Source organism: Oncorhynchus masou, chromosome 7 (assembly GCF_036934945.1).
Source record: "Oncorhynchus masou masou isolate Uvic2021 chromosome 7, UVic_Omas_1.1, whole genome shotgun sequence".
In the NCBI taxonomy this organism is placed as follows: domain Eukaryota; kingdom Metazoa; phylum Chordata; class Actinopteri; order Salmoniformes; family Salmonidae; genus Oncorhynchus; species Oncorhynchus masou.
In genome coordinates, this window is record NC_088218.1 from 5281396 (window position 1) to 5306535 (window position 25140).

Genomic DNA, 25140 nt, shown 5'->3' on the forward strand with positions numbered 1-25140 from the left:
CTCTCTTTCTCTCCCCTCCTCTCTTCCTCCCCCTCCTCTCTTCCTCCCCCTTCCTCTTTCCTTCTCCCTCCTCCTTCCTCTCCGCCTCCTCCTCCTCTTTCCTCCCCCTCCTCTCTCCTCCCCTCCCCTTCCTCTCTCTCTTCCTTCTCCTCCTCCTCTCTTCCTCTCTTCCTTCCCCCTTCCTCTCTTCCTTCTCCTCCCCTCCTCTTCCTCCCCATTCCTCTCTTCCTCCCCTTCCTCTCTTCCTTCTCCTCCTTCTCTCTTCCTCTCCTTCCTCTCTTCCTTCTCCTCTTCCTCTCTTCCTTCTCCACATCCTCTCTTTCTCCCCCTTCTCTCTTCCTTCTCCTCCTCCTCTCTTCCTCTCTTTCTCTCCTCTCTTCCTCCCCCTCCTCTCTTCCTCCCCTCCTCTCTTCCTTCTCCTCCTCCTCTCTTCCTCCCCTTCCGCTCTTTCTCCCCCTTCTCTCTTCCTTCTCCTCCTCCTCTCTTCCTTCTCTTCCTCCTCTCTTCCTTCCCCTCCTCTCTTCCTCTTCCTCCTCTCTTCCTCGTCCCTCTCTCCTCCTCCTCCTCAGTGTGTGATCTGTTCACTAATACGTACATTGTTCTTCTGTAGGATCTGCAACGCTCTATTGACATTGTTTAATGAGTGGACGCGCGTGAATCCTCTCTCCTTCACCTGCAGAACACACACACAGAGAGAAGAGATCCTTCAGAACACACACACACAGAAGAGAAGAGATCCTTCAGAACACACACACACAGAGAGAAGAGATCCTTCAGAACACACACACACACAGAAGAGATCCTTCAGAACACACTGAGGCTTTATTTACTGAACATGATATTAAAGACCTTGCTCAGGGCCATTGCTGAAAGAGGTTTATATTACAATAAAAGCTATTGTATAAAGTTCAGGACAAAGATAGAGGAGGAGGAGAAGAAATGCAAGGAGAAAGACAACAGGTTGGGATAAGGAAGTGAGGAGATAGGTGAGGTTAGGAGGATGTGAGGAGAGAAGTGAGGTTAGGAGGATAAAGAGGTGAGGAGATGGAGATACATGGGGCTAGGAGGATAAGGAGGTGAGGAGATGAGGAGGTGGGGAGATGAGGAGGTGAGGGAGATACATGGGGCTAGGAGGATAAGGAGGTGAGGAGATGAGGAGATGATGGAAATACATGGGGCTAGGAGGATAAGGAGGTGAATGGGGTTAGGAGGATAAGGGGGGATGAGGTGAGGGAGATACATGGGGCTAGGAGGATAAGGAGGTGAGGAGATGAGGAGTTGAGGGAGATACATGGGGCTAGGAGGATAAGGAGGTGAGGAGATGAGGAGGTGATGGAAATACATGGGGCTAGGAGGATAAGGAGGTGAATGGGGTTAGGAGGATAAGGGGGTGAGGTGAGGGAGATACATGGGGCTAGGAGGATAAGGAGGTGAGGAGATGAGGAGTTGAGGGAGATACATGGGGCTAGGAGGATAAGGAGGTGAGGAGATGAGGAGGTGAGGAGGAGGTGAGGAAGATACATGGGGATAGGAGGATAAGGAGGTGAGGAGATACATGGGGCTAAGAGGATAAGGAGGTGAGGTGAGGGAGATACATGGGGAAAGGAGGATAAGGGGGTGAGGTGAGGGAGATACATGGGGCTAGGAGGATAAGGAGGTGAGGAGATGAGGAGGTGAGGGAGATACATGGGGCTAGGAGGATAAGGAGGTGAGGAGATGAGGAGGTGAGGGAGATACATGGGGATAGGAGGATAAGGAGGTGAATGGGGTTAGGAGGATAAGGAGGTGAGGAGATACATGGGGCTAGGAGGATAAGGAGGTCAGGTGGTGAGGAGGTGAGGGAGATACATGGGGCTAGGAGGATAAGGAGGTGAGGAGATACATGGGGCTAGGAGGATAAGGAGGTGAATGGGGTTAGGAGGATAAGGGGGTGAGGTGAGGGAGATACATGGGGCTAGGAGGATAAGGAGGTGAATGGGGTTAGGAGGATAAGGGGGTGAGGTGAGGGAGATACATGGGGATAGGAGGATAAGGAGGTGAGGAGATACATGGGGCTAGGAGGATAAGGAGGTGAGGTGGTGAGGAGGTGAGGGAGATACATGGGGCTAGGAGGATAAGGAGGTGAGGTGATGAGGAGGTGAGGGAGATACATGGGGCTAGGAGGATAAGGAGGTTAGGAGATACATGGGGCTAAGAGGATAAGGAGGTGAGGTGAGGGAGATACATGGGGCTAGGAGGATAAGGAGGTGAGGTGGTGAGGGAGATACATGGGGCTAGGAGGATAAGGAGGTGAGGTGGTGAGGGAGATACATGGGGCTAGGAGGATAAGGAGGTGAGGTGATGAGGAGGTGAGGGAGATACATGGGGCTAGGAGGATAAGGAGGTGAGGAGATGAGGAGGTGAGGGAGATACATGGGGCTAGGAGGATAAGGAGGTGAGGTGATGAGGAGGTGAGGGAGATACATGGGGCTAGGAGGATAAGGAGGTGAGGAGATGAGGAGGTGAGGGAGATACATGGGGCTAGGAGGATAAGGAGGTGAGGTGATGAGGAGGTGAGGGAGATACATGGGGCTAGGAGGATAAGGAGGTGAGGTGATGAGGAGGTGAGGGAGATACATGGGGCTAGGAGGATAAGGAGGTTAGGAGATGAGGAGGTGAGGGAGATACGTGGGGCTAGGAGGATAAGGAGGTGAGGAGGTGAAGGGGGTTAGGAGGATGGTAAGTCCAGGAGGATAATGATGACATTACTGACCAGCTCGTGACCTGCCAGTCCCTCCAGCAGCTCCAGCAGGCGACGGCCATCACACAGGTCGGTGAAGAGGTCCTGGATGGGGGGCTTCCCTGCCTGAGGAAACACGGCACAACACATCACTACAGGATACATAGGAACGATGTCAGTTCAGATCCTGAGCAGAGCAAGACAAAATGGGAGATGTGCTGGGTTTTCTGGTTTCAGACCCGAGGTACCATAATATCCTGTCGTTGTGCCTTTGAGCAAGGTCAACCCATCATGACACTCTGACAGACATATCTCCAAACTGACACAGAGAGACATAGCTCCAATACTAACACTGAGAGAAGACATATCTCCAAACTGACACAGAGAGACATAGCTCCAATACTAACACAGAGAGACATATCTCCAATACTAACACTGAGAGAAGACATATCTCCAAACAGACACAGAGAGACATAGCTCCAATACTAACACAGAGAGAAGACATATATCCAATACTAACACTGAGAGACGACATATCTCCAACACTAACACAGAGAGAAGACATATATCCAATACTAACACAGAGAGAAGACATATCTCCAAACTGACACAGAGAGACATATCTCCAAACTGACACAGAGAGACATATCTCCAATACTAACACTGAGAGAAGACATATCTCCAATATTAACACTGAGACAAGACATATATCCAATACTAACACAGAGAGACATATCTCCAATACTAACACAGAGAGAAGACATATCTCCAACTATGACACAGAGAGACAAATCTCCAATACTGACACAGAGAGACAAATCTCCAATACTGACACAGAGAGACAAATCTCCAATACTGACACAGAGAGACAAATCTCCAATACTAACACAGAGAGACAAATCTCCAATACTAACACAGAGAGACAAATCCCCAATACTAACACAGAGAGACATATCTCCAACACTAACACAGAGAGAAGATGTAGCTACAGTCAGTTATCTAATCTAGTATGAAGGGTGTACTGGTGGTATCTATATAGGGGCAGGTTAACCTCTGAAGTCCTGCTCTGTGATAAATGTCTTCTGCTGCAGACTTCATAATAACTTCCAGGTCGTTGTTTTATGCAAATCAAAATGAAAAGACTGAAACATCATGTTTTTCCAGCAAAATCATCTTTCATTTCACAAGTATTCCCAGTCAGAGGGTAAAGTACGTCTGTCTCCTAAATAGCATCCTCTTCCCTATATAGTGCACTAGTTTTGACTACAGTGCTATGGGCCCTGGTCGAAAGTAGTGCACTAAATAGGGAATAGGGTGCCATTTGGAACGCATGCTATGATGTCATGAAAATAAGCGTTCCCTCATCTCCAAGCCTATTCTCTACACTGTACTGCTACAGATGTAGGGTCTTTCATTTGACCTGTACTGTCACAGCTAAATAATCCTGCAGCACCAGGATTTGAATGTTTAGTCCATAATGTTGCTTGATGGAGGTGAGGCTGTTAATATGACCGTGTGTTGGTTTCCAGTACATTTATGTAAATCACAAAGCTCATCTGCATTCCCTGCGATGCAGTAAAATTATCAACAACAAAAGAGAGATCCAATTAAGATTATACATCTGTACTTATCATGTCTGCTAAGACTGCCAAGTCTATGTTTCTGCTCTGGTTTGGAATCAGATCCAAACTGAATATTACTTCACTGTCTGAAACAGTAGCGAATCGGAGTGTTTCAGTGTGGATTTCAGGCTCGCGCTGTTCAATTCTACAGTTCACAGTTCTCTTCGTGGCTCTGTCTGTCTGTCTGTCTGTCTCCATCCATCTTGCTGCCTCTCCACATCCCTCCCTCCTCTGCCTCTCCCTCCCCCTCTCTCTCCTCCCTCCTCTGCTTCTCCCTCTCTCTCTACCTCCCTCCATCTCTCCTCTGCCTCCCTCCCTCCTCTGCCTCTCCCCCTCTCTCTCTCCCTCCTTTCCTCCTCTGCCCCCCTCCCTCCCTCATCTGCCTCTCCACATCTCTCCCTCCCTCAATCCCTCCCTCCCTCTCTCTCCATATCTCTCCCTCCCTACCTTTCTACTTCCCTCCCTCCCTCCCTACCTCCCTCCCTCTCCATATCTCTCCCTCCCTACCTTTCTACTTCCCTCCCTCCCTCCCTACCTCCCTCCCTCTCCATATCTCTCCCTCCCTACCTTTCTACTTCCCTCCCTCCCTACCTCCCTCCCTCTCCATATCTCTCCCTCCCTACCTTTCTACTTCCCTCCCTCCCTCCCTACCTCTCCATATCTCTCCCTCCCTACCTTTCTACTTCCCTCCCTCCCTCCCTACCTCCCTCCCTCTCCATATCTCTCCCTCCCTACCTTTCTACTTCCCTCCCTCCCTCCCTACCTCCCTCCCTCTCCATATCTCTCCCTCCCTACCTTTCTACTTCCCTCCCTCCCCTCCCCTCCCTCCCTCTCCATATCTCTCCCTCCCTACCTTTCTACTTCCTCCCTCCCTCCCTCCCTCCCTCCCTCCCTCCCTCCCTCCCTCCCCTCCCTCCCTCCCTCCCTCCCTCCCTCCCTCCCTCCTCTCCATATCTCTCCCTCCCTACCTTTCTACTTCCCTCCCTCCCTCCCTACCTCCCTCCCTCTCCATATCTCTCCCTCCCTACCTTTCTACTTCCCTCCCTCCCTCCCTACCTCCCTCCCTCTCCATATCTCTCCCTCCCTACCTTTCTACTTCCCTCCCTCCCTCCCTACCTCCCTCCCTCTCCATATCTCTCCCTCCCTACCTTTCTACTTCCCTCCCTCCCTCCCTCCCTCCCTCCCTCCCTCCCTCCCTCCCTCCCTCCCTCTCCATATCCCTCCCCTCCCTCCCTCCCTCCCTCCCTCCCTCCCTCCCTCCCTCCCTCCCTCCCTCCCTCCCTCCCTCTCCATATCTCTCCCTCCCTACCTTTCTACTTCCCTCCCTCCCTCCCTACCTCCCTCCCTCTCCATATCTCTCCCTCCCTACCTTTCTACTTCCCTCCCTCCCTCTCCATATCTCTCCCTCCCTACCTTTCTACCTCCCTCCCTCCCTCTCCATATCTCTCCCTCCCTACCATTCTACCTCCCCTCCCTCCCTCTCCATATCTCTCCCTCCCTACCTTTCTACCTCCCTCCCTCCCTCTCCATATCTCTCCCTCCCTACCTTTCTACTTCCCTCCCTCCCTCTCCATATCTCTCCCTCCCTACCTTTCTACCTCCCTCCCTCCCTCTCCATATCTCTCCCTCCCTACCTTTCTACTTCCCTCCCTCCCTCTCTTCCAGTCTGTTTTTTATGTTAGGATTATCTCTAGGCAGTCTGTCCACGGCCGTGCCCTTGGGTTGGCACGCTGGCTTTACCCCTTTGAGCCCGACCCCCTCCTGCCCCCTAGTGTGTGTGTGTGTGTGTGTGTGTGTGTGTGTGTGTGTGTGTGTGTGTGTGTGTGTGTGTGTGTGTGTGTGTGTGTGTGTGTGTGTGTGTGTGTGTGTGTGTGTCGCCCCATGCCTCTTCCAGTGACTCAATAAAGGCCTCGGTCTCCAGACAGACCACAATGCCTTGGGGGCGGCGAATTGATTTCCTTAGAAAAGATGAGCCTATTGCCACATCTGAACTCTGACAAAAACAGGGAGAGTGGGAGGGGACTGTTAATGAGGTTTGGAGAGAATGGACACCATGTTTTCTCTCTTTCTCTCTCTCTGTCATCCACTCTCTCTGTCTTCCACTCTCTCTGTCTTCCACTCTCTCTGTCTTCCACTCTCTCTGTCTTCCACTCTCTCTGTCTTCCACTCTCTGTCATCCACTCTCTGTCATCCACTCTCTGTCATCCACTCTCTGTCATCCACTCTTTGTCATCCACTCTCTCTGTCTTCCACTCTCTCTGTCTTCCACTCTCTCTGTCTTCCACTCTCTCTGTCATCCGCTCTCTGTCATCCACTCTCTGTCTTCCACTCTCTGTCTTCCACTCTCTGTCTTCCACTCTCTGTCTTCCACTTTCTCTGTCATTCGCTCTCTGTCATCCGCTCTCTGTCATCCGCTCTCTGTCATCCGCTCTCTGTCATCCGCTCTCTGTCATCCGCTCTCTGTCATCCGCTCTCTGTCTTCCACTCTCTGTCTTCCACTCTCTGTCTTCCACTCTCTGTCTTCCACTCTCTGTCTTCCACTCTCTGTCTTCCACTCTCTGTCTTCCACTCTCTGTCTTCCACTCTCTGTCTTCCACTCTCTGTCTTCCACTCTCTGTCTTCCACTCTCTGTCTTCCACTCTCTGTCTTCCACTCTCTGTCTTCCACTCTCTGTCTTCCACTCTCTGTCATCCACTCTCTGTCATCCACTCTCTCTGTTCCACTCTCTGTCATCCACTCTCTGTCTTCCACTCTCTGTCTTCCACTCTCTGTCTTCCACTCTCTGTCTTCCACTCTCTGTCTTCCACTCTCTGTCATCCACTCTCTGTCATCCACTCTCTGTCTTCCACTCTCTCTCTTCCACTCTCTCTCTTCCACTCTCTCTCTTCCACTCTCTCTCTCTCTCTGCTTCCACTCTCTGTCTTCCACTCTCTCTCTCTGTCCCTTTCTCTCTGTCTTCCACTCTCTCTGTCTTCCACTCTCTCTGTCTTCCACTTTCTCTGTCATCCACTCTCTCTCTTCCACTCTCTCTCTTCCACTTTCTCTGTCTAACCACTCTCTCTGTCATCCACTCTCTGTCATCCACTCTCTCTGTCTTCCACTCTCTGTCATCCACTCTCTCTGTCATCCACTCTCTCTGTCATCCACTCTCTGTCTTCCACTCTCTCTCTTCCACTCTCTCTCTTCCGCTCTCTCTCTTCCGCTCTCTCTCTTCCGCTCTCTCTCTTCCGCTCTCTCTCTTCCGCTCTCTCTCTTCCGCTCTCTCTCTTCCGCTCTCTGTCTTCCGCTCTCTGTCTTCCGCTCTCTGTCTTCCACTCTCTGTCTTCCACTCTCTGTCTTCCACTCTCTGTCTTCCACTCTCTGTCTTCCACTCTCTGTCTTCCACTCTCTGTCTTCCACTCTCTGTCTTCCACTCTCTGTCTTCCACTCTCTGTCTTCCACTCTCTGTCTTCCACTCTCTGTCTTCCACTCTCTGTCTTCCACTCTCTGTCTTCCACTCTCTGTCTTCCACTCTCTGTCTTCCACTCTCTGTCATCCACTCTCTGTCATCCACTCTCTCTGTTCCACTCTCTGTCATCCACTCTCTGTCTTCCACTCTCTGTCTTCCACTCTCTGTCTTCCACTCTCTGTCTTCCACTCTCTCTGTCATCCACTCTCTGTCATCCACTCTCTGTCTTCCACTCTCTCTCTTCCACTCTCTCTCTCTCTCTCTGCTTCCACTCTCTGTCTTCCACTCTCTCTCTCTGTCCCTTTCTCTCTGTCTTCCACTCTCTCTGTCTTCCACTCTCTCTGTCTTCCACTTTCTCTGTCATCCACTCTCTCTCTTCCACTCTCTCTCTTCCACTTTCTCTGTCATCCTATCTCTGTCTAACCACTCTCTCTGTCATCCACTCTCTGTCTTCCACTCTCTCTGTCTTCCACTCTCTGTCATCCACTCTCTCTGTCATCCACTCTCTCTGTCATCCACTCTCTCTCTTCCACTCTCTCTCTTCCACTCTCTCTCTTCCACTCTCTCTCTTCCACTCTCTCTTCCACTCTCTCTCTTCCACTCTCTCTCTTCCACTCTCTCTCTTCCACTCTCTCTCTTCCACTCTCTGTCTTCCACTCTCTGTCTTCCACTCTCTGTCTTCCACTCTCTGTCTTCCACTCTCTGTCTTCCACTCTCTGTCTTCCACTCTCTGTCTTCCACTCTCTGTCTTCCACTCTCTGTCTTCCACTCTCTGTCTTCCACTCTCTGTCTTCCACTCTCTGTCTTCCACTCTCTGTCTTCCACTCTCTCTGCTTCCACTCTCTCTGCTTCCACTCTCTGTCTTCCACTCTCTCTCTCTGTCCCTTTCTCTCTGTCATCCACTCTCTGTCATCCACTCTCTCTGTCTTCCACTCTCTCTGTCTTCCACTCTCTCTGTCTTCCACTCTCTCTGTCTTCCACTCTCTCTGTCTTCCACTCTCTCTGTCTTCCACTCTCTCTGTCTTCCACTCTCTCTGTCTTCCACTCTCTCTGTCATCCACTCTCTGGCTTCCACTCTCTCTCTTCCACTCTCTGGCTTCCACTCTCTGTCTTCCACTCTCTGTCATCCACTCTCTGGCTTCCACTCTCTCTGTCTTCCACTCTCTCTCTCTGTCCCTTTCTCTCTGCTTTCACTCTCTGTCTCAAAGCAATCTATACTACATACACACTGCAATCTATATTACATACACAAACTGCAATCTATATTACACACACACTGCAATCTATATTACATACACTACAATCTATATTACACACACACTACAATCTATATTACACACACACACTGCAATCTATATTACATACACTACAATCTATATTACACACACACTACAATCTATATTACACACACACTGCAATCTATATTACATACACTGCATTCTATATTACATACACACTGCAATCTATATCACACACACACTACAATCTATATTACACACTAGAGGTCGACCGATTATGATTTTTCAACGCTGATACCGATACCGATTATTGGAGGACCAAAAAAGCAGATACCGATTCATCGGCCCATTTTTTTAAACGTATTTGTAATAATGACAATTACAACAATACTGAATTAACACTTATTTTAAATTCATATGATACATCAATAAAATCAATTTAGCCTCAAGTAAATAATGAAATATGTTCAATTTGGTTTAAATAATGCAAAAACAAAGTGTTGGAGAAGAAAGTAAAAGTGCAATATGTGCCATGTAAGAAAGCTAACATTTAAGTTCCTTGCTCAGGACATGAGAACATATGAAAGCTGGTGGTTCCTTTTAACATGAGTCTTCAATATTCCCAGGTAAGACGTTTTAGGTTGTAGTTATTATAGGAATTGTAGGACTATTTCCCTCTATACCATTTGTATTTCATTAACCCTTGACTATTAGATGTTCTTAAAGGCACTTTAGTATTGCCAGTGTAACATTATTAGTATTGCCAGTGTAACAGTATTAGTATTACCAGTGTAACAGTATTAGTATTACCAGTGTGACAGTATTAGTATTGCCAGTGTAACAGTATTAGTATTGCCAGTGTAACAGTATTAGTTGCCAGTGTAACAGTATTAGTTGCCAGTGTAACAGTATTAGTATTACCAGTGTAACAGTATTAGTATTGCCTGTGTAACAGTATTAGTTGCCAGTGTGACAGTATTAGTATTGCCAGTGTAACAGTATTAGTATTGCCAGTGTAACAGTATTAGTATTGCCAGTGTAACAGTATTAGTATTGCCAGTGTAACAGTATTAGTTGCCAGTGTAACAGTATTAGTATTGCCAGTGTAACAGTATTAGTATTGCCAGTGTAACAGTATTAGTATTGCCAGTGTAACAGTATTAGTTGCCAGTGTAACAGTATTAGTATTGCCAGTGTAACAGTATTAGTTGCCAGTGTAACAGTATTAGTATTGCCAGTGTAACAGTATTAGTATTGCCAGTGTAACAGTATTAGTATTGCCAGTGTAACAGTATTAGTATTGCCAGTGTAACAGTATTAGTATTGCCAGTGTAACAGTATTAGTTGCCAGTGTAACAGTATTAGTATTGCCAGTGTAACAGTATTAGTTGCCAGTGTAACAGTATTAGTATTGCCAGTGTAACAGTATTAGTTGCCAGTGTAACAGTATTAGTATTGCCAGTGTAACAGTATTAGTATTGCCAGTGTAACAGTATTAGTTGCCAGTGTAACGGTATTAGTTGCCAGTGTAACAGTATTAGTATTGCCAGTGTAACAGTATTAGTATTGCCAGTGTAACAGTATTAGTTGCCAGTGTAACAGTATTAGTATTGCCAGTGTAACATTATTAGTATTGCCAGTGTAACAGTATTAGTATTGCCAGTGTAACAGTATTAGTATTGCCAGTGTAACAGTATTAGTATTGCCAGTGTAACAGTATTAGTATTGCCAGTGTAACAGTATTAGTATTGCCAGTGTAACAGTATTAGTTGCCAGTGTAACAGTATTGGTATTGCCAGTGTAACAGTATTAGTATTGCCAGTGTAACAATATTAGTTGCCAGTGTAACAGTATTAGTTACCAGTGTAACAGTATTAGTTGCCAGTGTAACAGTATTAGTATTGCCAGTGTAACAGTATTAGTTGCCAGTGTAACAGTATTAGTTACCAGTGTAACAGTATTAGTTGCCAGTGTAACAGTATTAGTTGCCAGTGTAACAGTATTAGTATTGCCAGTGTAACAGTATTAGTATTGCCAGTGTAACAGTATTAGTATTGCCAGTGTAACAGTATTAGTTGCCAGTGTAACAGTATTAGTATTGCCAGTGTAACAGTATTAGTATTGCCAGTGTAACAGTATTAGTTGCCAGTGTAACAGTATTAGTATTGCCAGTGTAACAGTATTAGTATTGCCAGTGTAACAGTATTAGTTGCCAGTGTAACAGTATTAGTATTGCCAGTGTAACAGTATTAGTATTGCCAGTGTAACAGTATTAGTTGCCAGTGTAACAGTATTAGTATTGCCAGTGTAACAGTATTAGTTGCCAGTGTAACAGTATTAGTTACCAGTGTGACAGTATTAGTATTGCCAGTGTAATAGTATTAGTATTACCAGTGTAACAGTATTAGTATTGCCAGTGTAACAGTATTAGTATTACCAGTGTAACAGTATTAGTATTGCCAGTGTAACAGTATTAGTATTGCCAGTGTAACAGTATTAGTATTGCCAGTGTAACAATATTAGTTGCCAGTGTAACAGTATTAGTTACCAGTGTAACAGTATTAGTTGCCAGTGTAACAGTATTAGTATTGCCAGTGTAACAGTATTAGTATTGCCAGTGTAACAGTATTAGTATTGCCAGTGTAACAGTATTAGTATTGCCAGTGTAACAGTATTAGTTGCCAGTGTAACAGTATTAGTATTGCCAGTGTAACAGTATTAGTATTGCCAGTGTAACAGTATTAGTTGCCAGTGTAACAGTATTAGTATTGCCAGTGTAACAGTATTAGTTGCCAGTGTAACAGTATTAGTTGCCAGTGTAACAGTATTAGTATTGCCAGTGTAACAGTATTAGTTGCCAGTGTAACAGTATTAGTATTGCCAGTGTAACAGTATTAGTTGCCAGTGTAACAGTATTAGTTGCCAGTGTAACAGTATTAGTATTGCCAGTGTAACAGTATTAGTATTGCCAGTGTAACAGTATTAGTATTGCCAGTGTAACAGTATCAGTTGCCAGTGTAACAGTATTAGTTGCCAGTGTAACAGTATTAGTTGCCAGTGTAACAGTATTAGTATTGCCAGTGTAACAGTATTAGTATTGCCAGTGTAACAGTATTAGTATTGCCAGTGTAACAGTATTAGTATTACCAGTGTAACAGTATTAGTTGCCAGTGTAACAGTATTAGTATTCCAGTGTAACAGTATTAGTTGCCAGTGTAACAGTATTAGTATTGCCAGTGTAACAGTATTAGTATTGCCAGTGTAACAGTATTAGTTGCCAGTGTAACAGTATTAGTATTGCCAGTGTAACAGTATTAGTATTGCCAGTGTAACAGTATTAGTATTGCCAGTGTAACAGTATTAGTTGCCAGTGTAACAGTATTAGTATTGCCAGTGTAACAGTATTAGTATTGCCAGTGTAACAGTATTAGTATTGCCAGTGTAACAGTATTAGTATTGCCAGTGTAACAGTATTAGTATTGCCAGTGTAACAGTATTAGTATTGCCAGTGTAACAGTATTAGTATTGCCAGTGTAACAGTATTAGTATTGCCAGTGTAACAGTATTAGTATTGCCAGTGTAACAGTATTAGTTGCCAGTGTAACAGTATTAGTATTGCCAGTGTAACAGTATTAGTATTGCCAGTGTAACAGTATTAGTTGCCAGTGTAACAGTATTAGTATTGCCAGTGTAACAGTATTAGTATTACCAGTGTAACAGTATTAGTATTGCCAGTGTAACAGTATTAGTTGCCAGTGTAACAGTATTAGTTGCCAGTGTAACAGTATTAGTATTACCAGTGTAACAGTATTAGTATTGCCAGTGTAACAGTATTAGTATTACCAGTGTGACAGTATTAGTATTGCCAGTGTAACAGTATTAGTATTGCCAGTGTAACAGTATTAGTATTGCCAGTGTAACAGTATTAGTTGCCAGTGTAACAGTATTAGTATTGCCAGTGTAACAGTATTAGTATTGCCAGTGTAACAGTATTAGTATTGCCAGTGTAACAGTATTAGTATTGCCAGTGTAACAGTATTAGTATTGCCAGTGTAACAGTATTAGTTGCCAGTGTAACAGTATTAGTATTGCCAGTGTAACAGTATTAGTTGCCAGTGTAACAGTATTAGTATTGCCAGTGTAACAGTATTACTTTGCCAGTGTAACAGTATTAGTATTGCCAGTGTAACAGTATTAGTTGCCAGTGTAACAGTATTAGTTGCCAGTGTAACAGTATTAGTTGCCAGTGTAACAGTATTAGTTGCCAGTGTAACAGTATTAGTATTGCCAGTGTAACAGTATTAGTATTGCCAGTGTAACAGTATTAGTTGCCAGTGTAACAGTATTAGCATTGCCAGTGTAACAGTATTAGTTGCCAGTGTAACAGTATTAGTATTGCCAGTGTAACAGTATTAGTATTGCCAGTGTAACAGTATTAGTTGCCAGTGTAACAGTATTAGTTGCCAGTGTAACAGTATTAGTTGCCAGTGTAACAGTATTAGTATTGCCAGTGTAACAGTATTAGTATTGCCTGTGTAACAGTATTAGTTGCCAGTGTAACAGTATTAGTTGCCAGTGTAACAGTATTAGTATTGCCAGTGTAACAGTATTAGTTGCCAGTGTAACAGTATTAGTATTGCCAGTGTAACAGTATTAGTATTGCCAGTGTAACAGTATTAGTATTACCAGTGTAACAGTATTAGTATTGCCAGTGTAACAGTATTAGTTGCCAGTGTAACAGTATTAGTATTGCCAGTGTAACAGTATTAGTTGCCAGTGTAACAGTATTAGTTGCCTGTGTAACAGTATTAGTTGCCAGTGTGACAGTATTAGTATTACCAGTGTAACAGTATTAGTATTGCCAGTGTAACAGTATTAGTATTACCAGTGTAACAGTATTAGTATTGCCAGTGTAACAGTATTAGTTGCCAGTGTAACAGTATTAGTATTGCCAGTGTAACAGTATTAGTATTGCCAGTGTAACAGTATTAGTATTGCCAGTGTAACAGTATTAGTTGCCAGTGTAACAGTATTAGTTGCCAGTGTAACAGTATTAGTTGCCAGTGTAACAGTATTAGTTGCCAGTGTAACAGTATTAGTATTGCCAGTGTAACAGTATTAGTATTGCCAGTGTAACAGTATTAGTATTGCCAGTGTAACAGTATTAGTATTACCAGTGTAACAGTATTAGTTGCCAGTGTAACAGTATTAGTATTCCAGTGTAACAGTATTAGTTGCCAGTGTAACAGTATTAGTATTGCCAGTGTAACAGTATTAGTATTGCCAGTGTAACAGTATTAGTTGCCAGTGTAACAGTATTAGTATTGCCAGTGTAACAGTATTAGTTGCCAGTGTAACAGTATTAGTATTGCCAGTGTAACAGTATTAGTATTGCCAGTGTAACAGTATTAGTATTACCAGTGTAACAGTATTAGTATTGCCAGTGTAACAGTATTAGTTGCCAGTGTAACAGTATTAGTATTGTCAGTGTAACAGTATTAGTTGCCAGTGTAACAGTATTAGTATTGCCAGTGTAACAGTATTAGTTGCCAGTGTAACAGTATTAGTATTGCCAGTGTAACAGTATTAGTATTGCCAGTGTAACAGTATTAGTATTGTAACGGCGTTCTTCTTTTGTTGAAAGAGAGTCGGACCGAAATGCAGCGTGTAAGTTACTCATGTTTAATAGTGAAGACAAACAAACGAACTATACATGAAATAACTTAATAAATACAAAAACAACAAACGGAACGTGAAACCTATTACAGCCTGACTGGTGCACACTACACAGAGACAGGAACACTCACCCAAGAAATACAAAGCGAAAACCAGGCTACCTAAATACGGTTCCCAATCAGCGACAACGAGAATCACCTGACTCTGATTGAGAACCGCCTCAGGCAGCCAACCTATTAACACACACCCCTAATCAGCTACAATCCCAAACACTACAAACCCCAATATGAAACTACAATACATAATAAACCCATGTCACACCCTGGTCTGACTAACTAATAAACTAAAACACAAAATACTAAGACCAAGGCGTGACAAGTATTACCAGTGTTTCCGTCCCTCTCCTCGCTCCTCCCTGGGCTCAAACCAGCAACACAATGACAACAGCCACCATCGAACCAGTGTTACCCATGCAGAGCAAGGGGAACAACTACTAGAAGGCTCAGAGTGAGTGATGTTTGAAACGCTATTAGCACGCGCTAACTAGCCAGCCATTTCACTTCGGTTACACCAGCCTCATCTCGGGAGTTGATAGGCTTGAAGTCATAAACAGCGCAATGCTTGACGCACAACGAAGAGCTACTGGCAAAACGCAAGAAAGTGCTGTTTGAATGAATGTTTACGCGCCTGCTTCTGCCTACCACCGCTCAGTCAGATACTTAGATACTTGTATACTCAGTCAGATTATATGCAACGCAGGACACGCTAGACAATATCTAGTAATATCATCAACCATGTGTAGTTAACTAGTGATTATGATTGATTGTTTTTTATAAGACAGTTTAATGCTAGCTAGCAACTTACCTTGGCTTACTGCATTAGCGTAACAGTCAGTCTCCTTGTGGAGTGCAACGAGAGAGAGACAGGTCGTTATTGCATTGGACTAGTTAACTGTAAGGTTGCAAGATTGAATCCCCCGAGCTGACAAGGACACACACACACACACACACACACACACTGCAATCTATATTACACACACACTGCAATCTATATTACACACACACAAAGTAGAATCTCAATTCAACGGCTCAGACACAAGAGGTATGTGGCAGGGTCTACAGTCAATCACGGATTACAAAAAGAAAACCAGCCCCGTCATGGACCAGGATGTCTTGCTCCCAGCCAGACTAAATAACTTTTTTTGCCCGCTTTGTTGACAATACAGTTCGGCCTGAAAACATGCAGACTCTCCTTCACTGCAGCCGAGGTGAGTAAAACATTTAAACGTGTTAACCCTCGCAAGGCTGCAGGCCCAGACGGCATCCCCAGCCGCGCCCTCAGAGCATGCGCAGACCAGCTGGCTGGTGTGTTTTACAGACATATTCAATCAATCCCTATCCCAGTCTGCTGTTCCCACATGTTTCAAGAGGGCCACCATTGTTCCTGTTCCCAAGAAAGCTAAGGTAACTGAGCTAAACGACTACCGCCCCGTAGCACTCACTTCCGTCATCATGAAGTGCTTTGAGAGACTAGTCAAGGACCATATCACCTCCACCCTACCTGACACCCTAGACACACTCCAATTTGCTTACCGCCCAAATAGGTCCACAGACGATGCAATCTCAACCACACTGCACACTGCCCTAACCCATCTGGACAAGAGGAATACCTATGTGAGAATGCTGTTCATCGACTACAGCTCGGCATTTAACACCATAGTACCCTCCAAGTTCGTCATCAAGCTCGAGACCCTGGGTCTCGACCCCGCCCTGTGTAACTGGGTGCTGGACTTCCTGACGCGCCGCACCCAGGTGGTGAGGGTAGGTAACAACATCTCCACCCCGCTGATCCTCAACACTGGGGCCCCACAAGGGTGCGTTCTGAGCCCTCTCCTGTACTCCCTGTTCACCCACGACTGTGTGGCCATGCACGCCTCCAACTCAATCATCAAGTTTGCGGATGACACAACAGTGGTAGGCTTGATTACCAACAACGACGAGACGGCCTACTGGGAGGAGGTGAGGGCCCTCGGAGTGTGATGTCAGGAAAATAACCTCACACTCAACGTCAACAGAACTAAGGAGATGATTGTGGACTTCAGGAAACAGCAGAGGGAACACCCCCCTATCCACATTGATGGAACAGTAGTGGAGAGGGTAGTAAGTTTTAAGTTCCTCGGCGTACACATCACAGACAAACTGAATTGGTCCACCCACACAGACAGCATCGTGAAGAAGGCGCAGCAGCGCCTCTTCAACATCAGGAGGCTGAAGAAATTCGGCTTGTCACCAAAAGCACTCACAAGCTTCTACAGATGCACAATCGAGAGCATCCTGGCGGGCTGTATCACCGCCTGGTATGGCAACTGCTCCGCCCACAACCGTAAGGTTCTCCAGAGGGTAGTGAGGTCTGCACAACGCATCACCGGGGCAAACTACCTGCCCTCCAGGACACCTACACCACCCGATGTTACAGGAAGGCCATAAAGATCATCAAGGACAACAACCACCCGAGCCACTGCCTGTTCACCCCGCTATCATCCAGAAGGCGAGGTCAGTACAGGTGCATCAAAGCTGGGACCGAGAGACTGAAAAACAGCTTCTATCTCAAGGCCATCAGACTGTTAAACAGCCACCACTAACATTGAGTGGCTGCTGCCAACACACTGACTCAACTCCAGCCACTTTAATAATGGGAATTGATGGGAAATGATGTAAAATATATCACTAGCCACTTTAAACAATGCTACCTAATATAATGTTTACATACCCATACCCATTATTCATCTCATATGTATACGTATATACTCTATATCATCTACCGCATCTTTATGTAATACATGTATCACTAGCCACTTTAACTATGCCACTTTGTTTACATACTCATCTCACATGTATATACTGTACTCTATACCATCTACTGTATCTTGCCTATGCTGCTCTGTACCATCACTCATTCATATATCTTTATGTACATATTCTTTATCCCCTTACACTTGTGTGTATAATTGTTAGATAGATTACTTGTTGGTTATTACTGCATTGTCGGAACTAGAAGCACAAGCATTTCACTACACTCGCATTAACATCTGCTAACCATGTGTATGTGACAAATAAAATTTGATTTGATTTGATTTTGATTGATCTATATTGCACACACACTGCAATCTATATTACACACACTGCAATCTATATTGCACACACACTGCAATCTATATTACACACACTGCAATCTATATTGCACACACACTGCAATCTATATTACACACACTGCAATCTATATTACACACACAGCAATCTATATTACACACACACACTGCAAACTATATTATACATACACACACACTGCAATCTATACTACACACACTGCTATCTATACCACACACACACACACACACACACACACACACACACACACACGAATCTATATTACACACACTGCAATCTATATCACACACACTAAAATTTATACTACACACACTGCAATCTATATTATACACACACAGCAATCTCTTTTCTGTCCATTTCAAATGCAAGCATATGTTCTCTCGTTATACATAAACACAGACACACACACCCACTCACTCAAGGAGTTTTGTTACCAGGGGGATAACAGTGGGAGTGTGGCAGATTCTATCTCCTTCTCTTTTCCTCTCTTGTTTCCTGTCTCAAATTCTCCCCGATTATCACTTTCATCCTTCTGTCTCTCTTTCTGCCCCTCATCTGAACTCTTCCCTCTTCTATTCCTCCTTCCCTCATTCCTCCTCTCCTCTTCCCTTTCACAATCCTCTCCTCTCCTCTCCGTGTGTGTGTGTGTCTGTCTGTCTGTCTGTCTGCTGCCCCCGTCTGCCTTAATCTCCAGGCGGGAGATGAGACTGCCGTTCAATAGATTCCTCCACACCACACCTGAGCCCTGGTCGGCATGGTAACAGCACACCTCCAGCCTCCCCTAATCAAGATGGAAAATAACGGAATGTGTCTCTCTAGGTTTTGGGGGGATGCTAGGGATGTCACACAGAGATACACACCCATACAGACAGACACACTGATATAGACACGCACACTCATAAAGACACACACACACTCATATAGACACACACTCATACACACACACACTCATACCTAGAGGCACACACTCATACAGACAGACAGGCACACATCTAGACAGACACACATCTAGACAGACACACATCTAGACAGACATCTAGACAGACACACATCTAGATAGACACACATCTAGATAGACACACATCTAGATAGACACACATCTAGATAGACACACATCTAGATAGACACACATCTAGACAGACACACATCTAGACAGACATCTAGACACACATCTAGGCAGACACACATCTAGACAGACACACATTTGGGGCGGCAGGGTAGCCTAGTGGTTAGAGCGTTGGACTAGTAACCGGAAGGTTGCGAGTTCAAACCCCCGAGCTGACAAGGTACAAATCTGTCGTTCTGCCCCTGGACAGGCAGTTAACCCACTGTTCCTAGGCCGTCATTGCCTAGTTAAATAAAGGTAAAATAAATAAATAAATAAATACAAATCTAGACAGACACACATATAGACAGACATCTAGACAGACACACATCCATCCACATGTAGACCAGTGTTTCCAACCTGTGGTCCAATAACAGACACACGTCCATCCACATGTAGACCAGTGTTTCCAACCTGTGGTCCAATAACAGACACACGTCCATCCACATGTAGACCAGTGTTTCCAACCTGTGGTCCAATAACAGACACACATCCATCCACATGTAGACCAGTGTTTCCAACCTGTGGTCCAATAACAGACACATGTAGACCAGTGTTTCCAACCTGTGGTCCAATAACAGACACACATCCATCCACATGTAGACCTGCAATGAAAACATGCAGACTCTCCTTCACTGCAGCCGAGGTGAGTAAAACATTTAAACGTGTTAACCCTCGCAAAGCTGCAGGCCCAGACGGCATCCCCAGCCGCGCCCTCAGAGCATGCGCAGACCAGCTTGCTGGTGTGTTTACGGACATATTCAATCAATCCCTATCCCAGTCTGCTGTTCCCACATGCTTCAAGAGGGCCACCATTGTTCCTGTTCCCAAGAAAGCTAAGGTAACTGAGCTAAACGACTACATGAAGTGCTTTGAGAGACTAGTCAAGGACCATATCACCTCCACCCTACCTGACACCCTAGACCCACTCCAATTTGCTTACCGCCCAAATAGGTCCACAGACGATGCAATCTCAAACACAACACACTGCCATAACTCATCTGGACAAGAGGAATACCTATGTGAGAATGCTGTTCGGCATTTAACACCATAGTACCCTCCAAGCTCGTCATCAAGCTAGACCAGTGTTTCCAACCTGTGGTCCAATAACAGACACACATCCATCCACATGTAGACCAGTGTTTCCAACCTGTGGTCCAATAACAGACACATGTAGACCAGTGTTTCCAACCTGTGGTCCAATAACAGACACATGTAGACCAGTGTTTCCAACCTGTGGTCCAATAACAGACACATGTAGACCAGTGTTTCCAACCTGTGGTCCAATAACAGACACATGTAGACCAGTGTTTCCAACCTGTGGTCCAATAACAGTGGGAGCATTAAGTGTATTATAAGACATGTTAATATGACTTCTCACAATGCAAACTGTTAAACTGTTAACACACAGGCAGACGCACACACACGGGCAGGAAGGTAAGCACACACACAGGCAGACGCACACACACGGGCAGGAAGGTAAGCACACACACAGGCAGACGCACACACACGGGCAGGAAGGTAAGCACACACACAGGCAGACGCACACACACGGGCAGGAAGGTAAGCACACACACAGGCAGACGCACACACACGGGCAGGAAGGTAAGCACACACACAGGCAGACGCACACACACGGGCAGGAAGGTAAGCACACACACAGGCAGACGCACACACACGGGCAGGAAGGTAAGCACACACACAGGCAGACGCACACACACGGGCAGGAAGGTAAGCACACACACAGGCAGACGCACACACACGGGCAGGAAGGAAAGCACACACACAGGCAGACGCACACACACGGGCAGGAAGGAAAGCACACACACAGGCAGACGCACACACACGGGCAGGAAGGTAAGCACACACACAGGCAGACGCACACACACACACGGGCAGGAAGGTAAGCACACACACAGGCAGACGCACACACACACACGGGCAGGAAGGTAAGCACCCACACCAGCACAAATACACACCTAACACCCTCCTCACTCTATTCAAAGTGACAACCACCAATAATAACTAACCACTGTGTCACAGAACATCTCAATCTACAGGAAGATTTCTCCATCACCATCATCACCATTACCATCACCATCATCATCACCATCACCATCATCATTTTCACCATCATCATCATCACCATTATCACCATCATCATGGCTCCATCAGCTGCTTCTAATCCCAGCTCCATCATGGTTCCACCATGACTATTATCTAGCCATTGATTGGTCAGGAGAATGGCTTGGGGACTCCGGTCTAAAGTAGTGCACTAAATAGGGAACAGGGTTCTATAGGACTCTGGTCTAAAGTAGTGCACTAAATAGGGAACAGGGTTCTATAGGACTCCGGTCTAAAGTAGTGTACTAAATAGGGAACAGGGTTCTATAGGACTCCGGTCTGAAGTAGTGCACTAAATAGGGAACAGGGTTCTATAGGACTCTGGTCTAAAGTAGTGCACTAAATAGGGAACAGGGTTCTATAGGACTCTGGTCTAAAGTAGTGCACTAAATAGGGAACAGGGTTCTATAGGACTCTGGTCTAAAGTAGTGCACTAAATAGGGAACAGGGTTCTATAGGACTCTGGTCTAAAGTAGTGCACTAAATAGGGAACAGGGTTCTATAGGACTCCGGTCTAAAGTAGCGCACTAAATAGGGAAAAGGGTTCTATAGGACTCTGGTCTAAAGTAGTGTACTAAATAGGGAACAGGGTTCTATAGGACTCTGGTCTAAAGTAGTGCACTAAATAGGGAACAGGGTTCTATAGGACTCTGGTCTAAAGTAGTGCACTAAATAGGGAACAGGGTGCCATTTCAGATGCAGGATGCGTAATTGAATTACTCTTCATTCATGGAGAAGCACTGCCTTTTCAATCATTCTAGACACGTCTCTCAATGTGAATGGTCTGAGGCTAAGCTGATGTTATTGTCTGCAGGTCAACTTGCCCTGTGGCGGTCGACTCTATTCTATTCTACTGGAAAAGTTCATATTGACTTCAACTGTGCTGGTCTGGGAGAAACCACAACAGAACAATAACTTAGTCCTGTATTGTTACTAGGTGGTCTGGGAGAAACCACAACAGAACAATAACTTAGTCCTGTATTGTTACTAGGTGGTCTGGGAGAAACCACAACAGAACAATAACTTAGTCCTGTATTGTTACTAGGTGGTAAAATGAAACTGAAATGAAAATCTATTGTTTTGTTCAGACCAGAGCCCTATGGGGTAGTGCACTACTTTAGGCCAGAGCCCTATGGGGTAGTGCACTACTTTAGACCAGAGCCCTATGGGGTAGTGCATTACTTTAGACCAGAGCCCTATGGGGTAGTGCACTACTTCAGACCAGAGCCCTATGGGGTAGTGCACTACTTTAGACCAGAGCCCTATGGGGTAGTGCACTACTTTACACCAGAGCCCTATGGGGTAGTGCACCACTTTAGACCAGAGCCCGATGGGGTAGTGCACTACTTTAGACCAGATCCGTATGGGGTAGTGCACTACTTTAGACCAGATCCCTATGGGGTAGTGCACTATAAAGGGAACAGGGTGCCATTTGGGACACATGGCTGTCAGTTCATTTTCTCTCCAGCAGCCTGACAACACAGGTAGGTAGGAGGACAGCCTTCTGAATTGGCAAAACAAGAACAGAGCCAGACAGTCTGACGTGTGTGTGTGTGTGTGTGTGTGTGTGTGTGTGTGTGTGTGTGTGTGTGGTACCTTAGAAAACTGTGAGTTTATCCATTTTGAGAAAGTCTTCTTTTGAACGTCTTCTCTTTCATCTGCGAGGAAAAGACAACGACAAGATAAATTAACAGGAAGGAAGGAGTCTGGGATGAACTGGTTACAGTCTGACGTTAGGATTGTTTAACAATACTATACACACACAGAGACACACACAATCTCTCCCTCTCTCTCTCACACACACAATGTCTCTCTCTCTCTCTCACACACAATGTCTCTCTCTCTCTCACACACACACAATGTCTCTCTCTCTCCCTCTCTCACACACACAATGTCTCTCTCTCTCTCTCTCTCTCTCACACACAATGTCTCTCTCTCTCTCACACACACACAATGTCTCTCTCTCTCCCTCTCTCACACACACAATGTCTCTCTCTCTCCCTCTCACACACACAATGTCTCTCTCTCTCACACACACACAATGTCTCTCTCTCTCCCTCTCTCTCACTCTCACACACACACAATGTCTCACTCTCACACACACACAATGTCTGTCTCTCACTCTCTCTCTCACACACACACAATGTCTGTCTCTCACTCTCTCTCTCACACACACACAATGTCTCTCTCTCTCCCTCTCTCTCACTCTCACACACACACAATGTCTCACTCTCACACACACACAATGTCTGTCTCTCACTCTCTCTCTCACACACACACAATGTCTCTCTCACTCTCTCTCTCACACACACACAATGTCTCTCTCTCTCCCTCTCTCACACACACACAATGTCTCTCTCTCTCCCTCTCACACACACACAATGTCTCTCTCTCCCTCTCTCACACACACACAATGTCTCTCTCTCTCACACACACACAATGTCTCTCTCTCTCACACACACACAATGTGTCTCTCTCTCACACACACACAATGTCTGTCTCTCACACACACACAATGTCTGTCTCTCACACACACACAATGTCTCTCTCTCTCTCTCTCTCTCTCTCTCTCTCTCTCTCTCTCACTCTGTCTCTCTCTCTCTCTCTCTCTCTCTCTCTCTCTCTCTCTCTCTCTCTCTCTCTCTCTCTCTCTCTCTCTCTCTCTCTCTCTCTCTCTCTCTCTCTCTCTCTCTCTCTCTCTCTCTCTCTCTCTCTCTCTCTCTCTCTCTCTCTCTCTCTCTCTCTCTCTCTCTCTCTCTCTCTCTCTCTCAGTGGTGACTAGATTCATAAGAATTATGCAAGGCAGGTAGGCATAAACATGGGGTTACATCTACTCTTGTCCCAGCTGTAATACTGTGATAGCCACTACTACTCAGACACAGACCCACTGCCCCGCTGACAGCCATGTGCAGTGAGCAGTAGCAGCTGTCTCGCTGTATTCCGTTCTCTCACTGACCCTGGCTGCTAGACTCACTTGTACGAATAAATGCCAGGACATGTGTAGGTGGTGTGAATGTGAGGTATAGCCAGAAGCTGTAATACTTTAATAGCCAATCATAGCCAATCCTTCCCAATAGCACTAACACTATAACAGCCAATTGGGACCTTGTTGACAGCCCTATAAGGACCAGCTGAAGGGGAGTCGTCTGATGATTTAAACTGGGTTCTTCCCTTGATCCATGTTCACTGCAAACTTCAGTCTGAGACGGCCTTCGTTTAAGTCCTTTGTTGTGATGTCATAATGAAGGGTGTTGTACAAAACAAAGTCATCAGCAATTCACCTCTAACAAATCAGAGTACCACGTGTGTCCTGACTCTGGCTCAACCCATCGGTTTCTGGACCAATCAGAACAGTGTGTTTGCATTTCAGAAATTGTTGGGAAGGTCCTGGGATCCAGACTCATTGCTGGGGAGGTCCTGAGATCCAGACTCATTGAGGAGAAGAAACTACCATCTGTGGGCAAGGAGTTTGGGTAGCCAGGCAAGAAGGGGACTGGATGGTGATACTGAAATCTGCTGGTTAACAACACGACTGAGACCTGCTGGTTAACAATAAGACAGAGACCTGCTGGTTAACAATAAGACTGAGACCTGCTGGTTAACAATAAGACTGACCTGCTGGTTAACAATAAGACTGAGACCTGCTGGTTAACAATAAGACTGAGACCTGCTGGTTAACAATAAGACTGAGACATGCTGGTTAACAATAAGACTGACCTGCTGGTTAACAATAAGACGGAGACCTGCTGGTTAACAATAAGACTGAGACCTGCTGGTTAACAATAAGACAGACCTGCTGGTTAACAATAAGACAGAGACCTGCTGGTTAACAATAAGACAGACCTGCTGGTTAACAATAAGACTGAGACCTGCTGGTTAACAATAAGACAGACCTGCTGGTTAACAATAAGACTGAGACCTACTGGTTAACAATAAGACTGAGACCTGCTGGTTAACAATAAGACAGACCTGCTGGTTAACAATAAGACAGACCTGCTGGTTAACAATAAGACTGAGACCTGCTGGTTAACAATAAGACTG

The 25140-nt window shown here is 45.5% G+C and overlaps 1 protein-coding gene and 1 pseudogene across 1 annotated transcript in view; both read right to left on the reverse strand.

The window, feature by feature from the left end:
* LOC135542896 (dystrophin-like) overlaps window positions 1-22749 on the reverse strand; it is a 106567-nt pseudogene extending 83818 nt beyond the window's left edge.
* Window positions 1-25140, reverse strand: part of LOC135542929 (dystrophin-like) — a gene marked incomplete at its 5' end in the record, with an annotated part of 841859 nt that overhangs the window by 286405 nt on the left and 530314 nt on the right.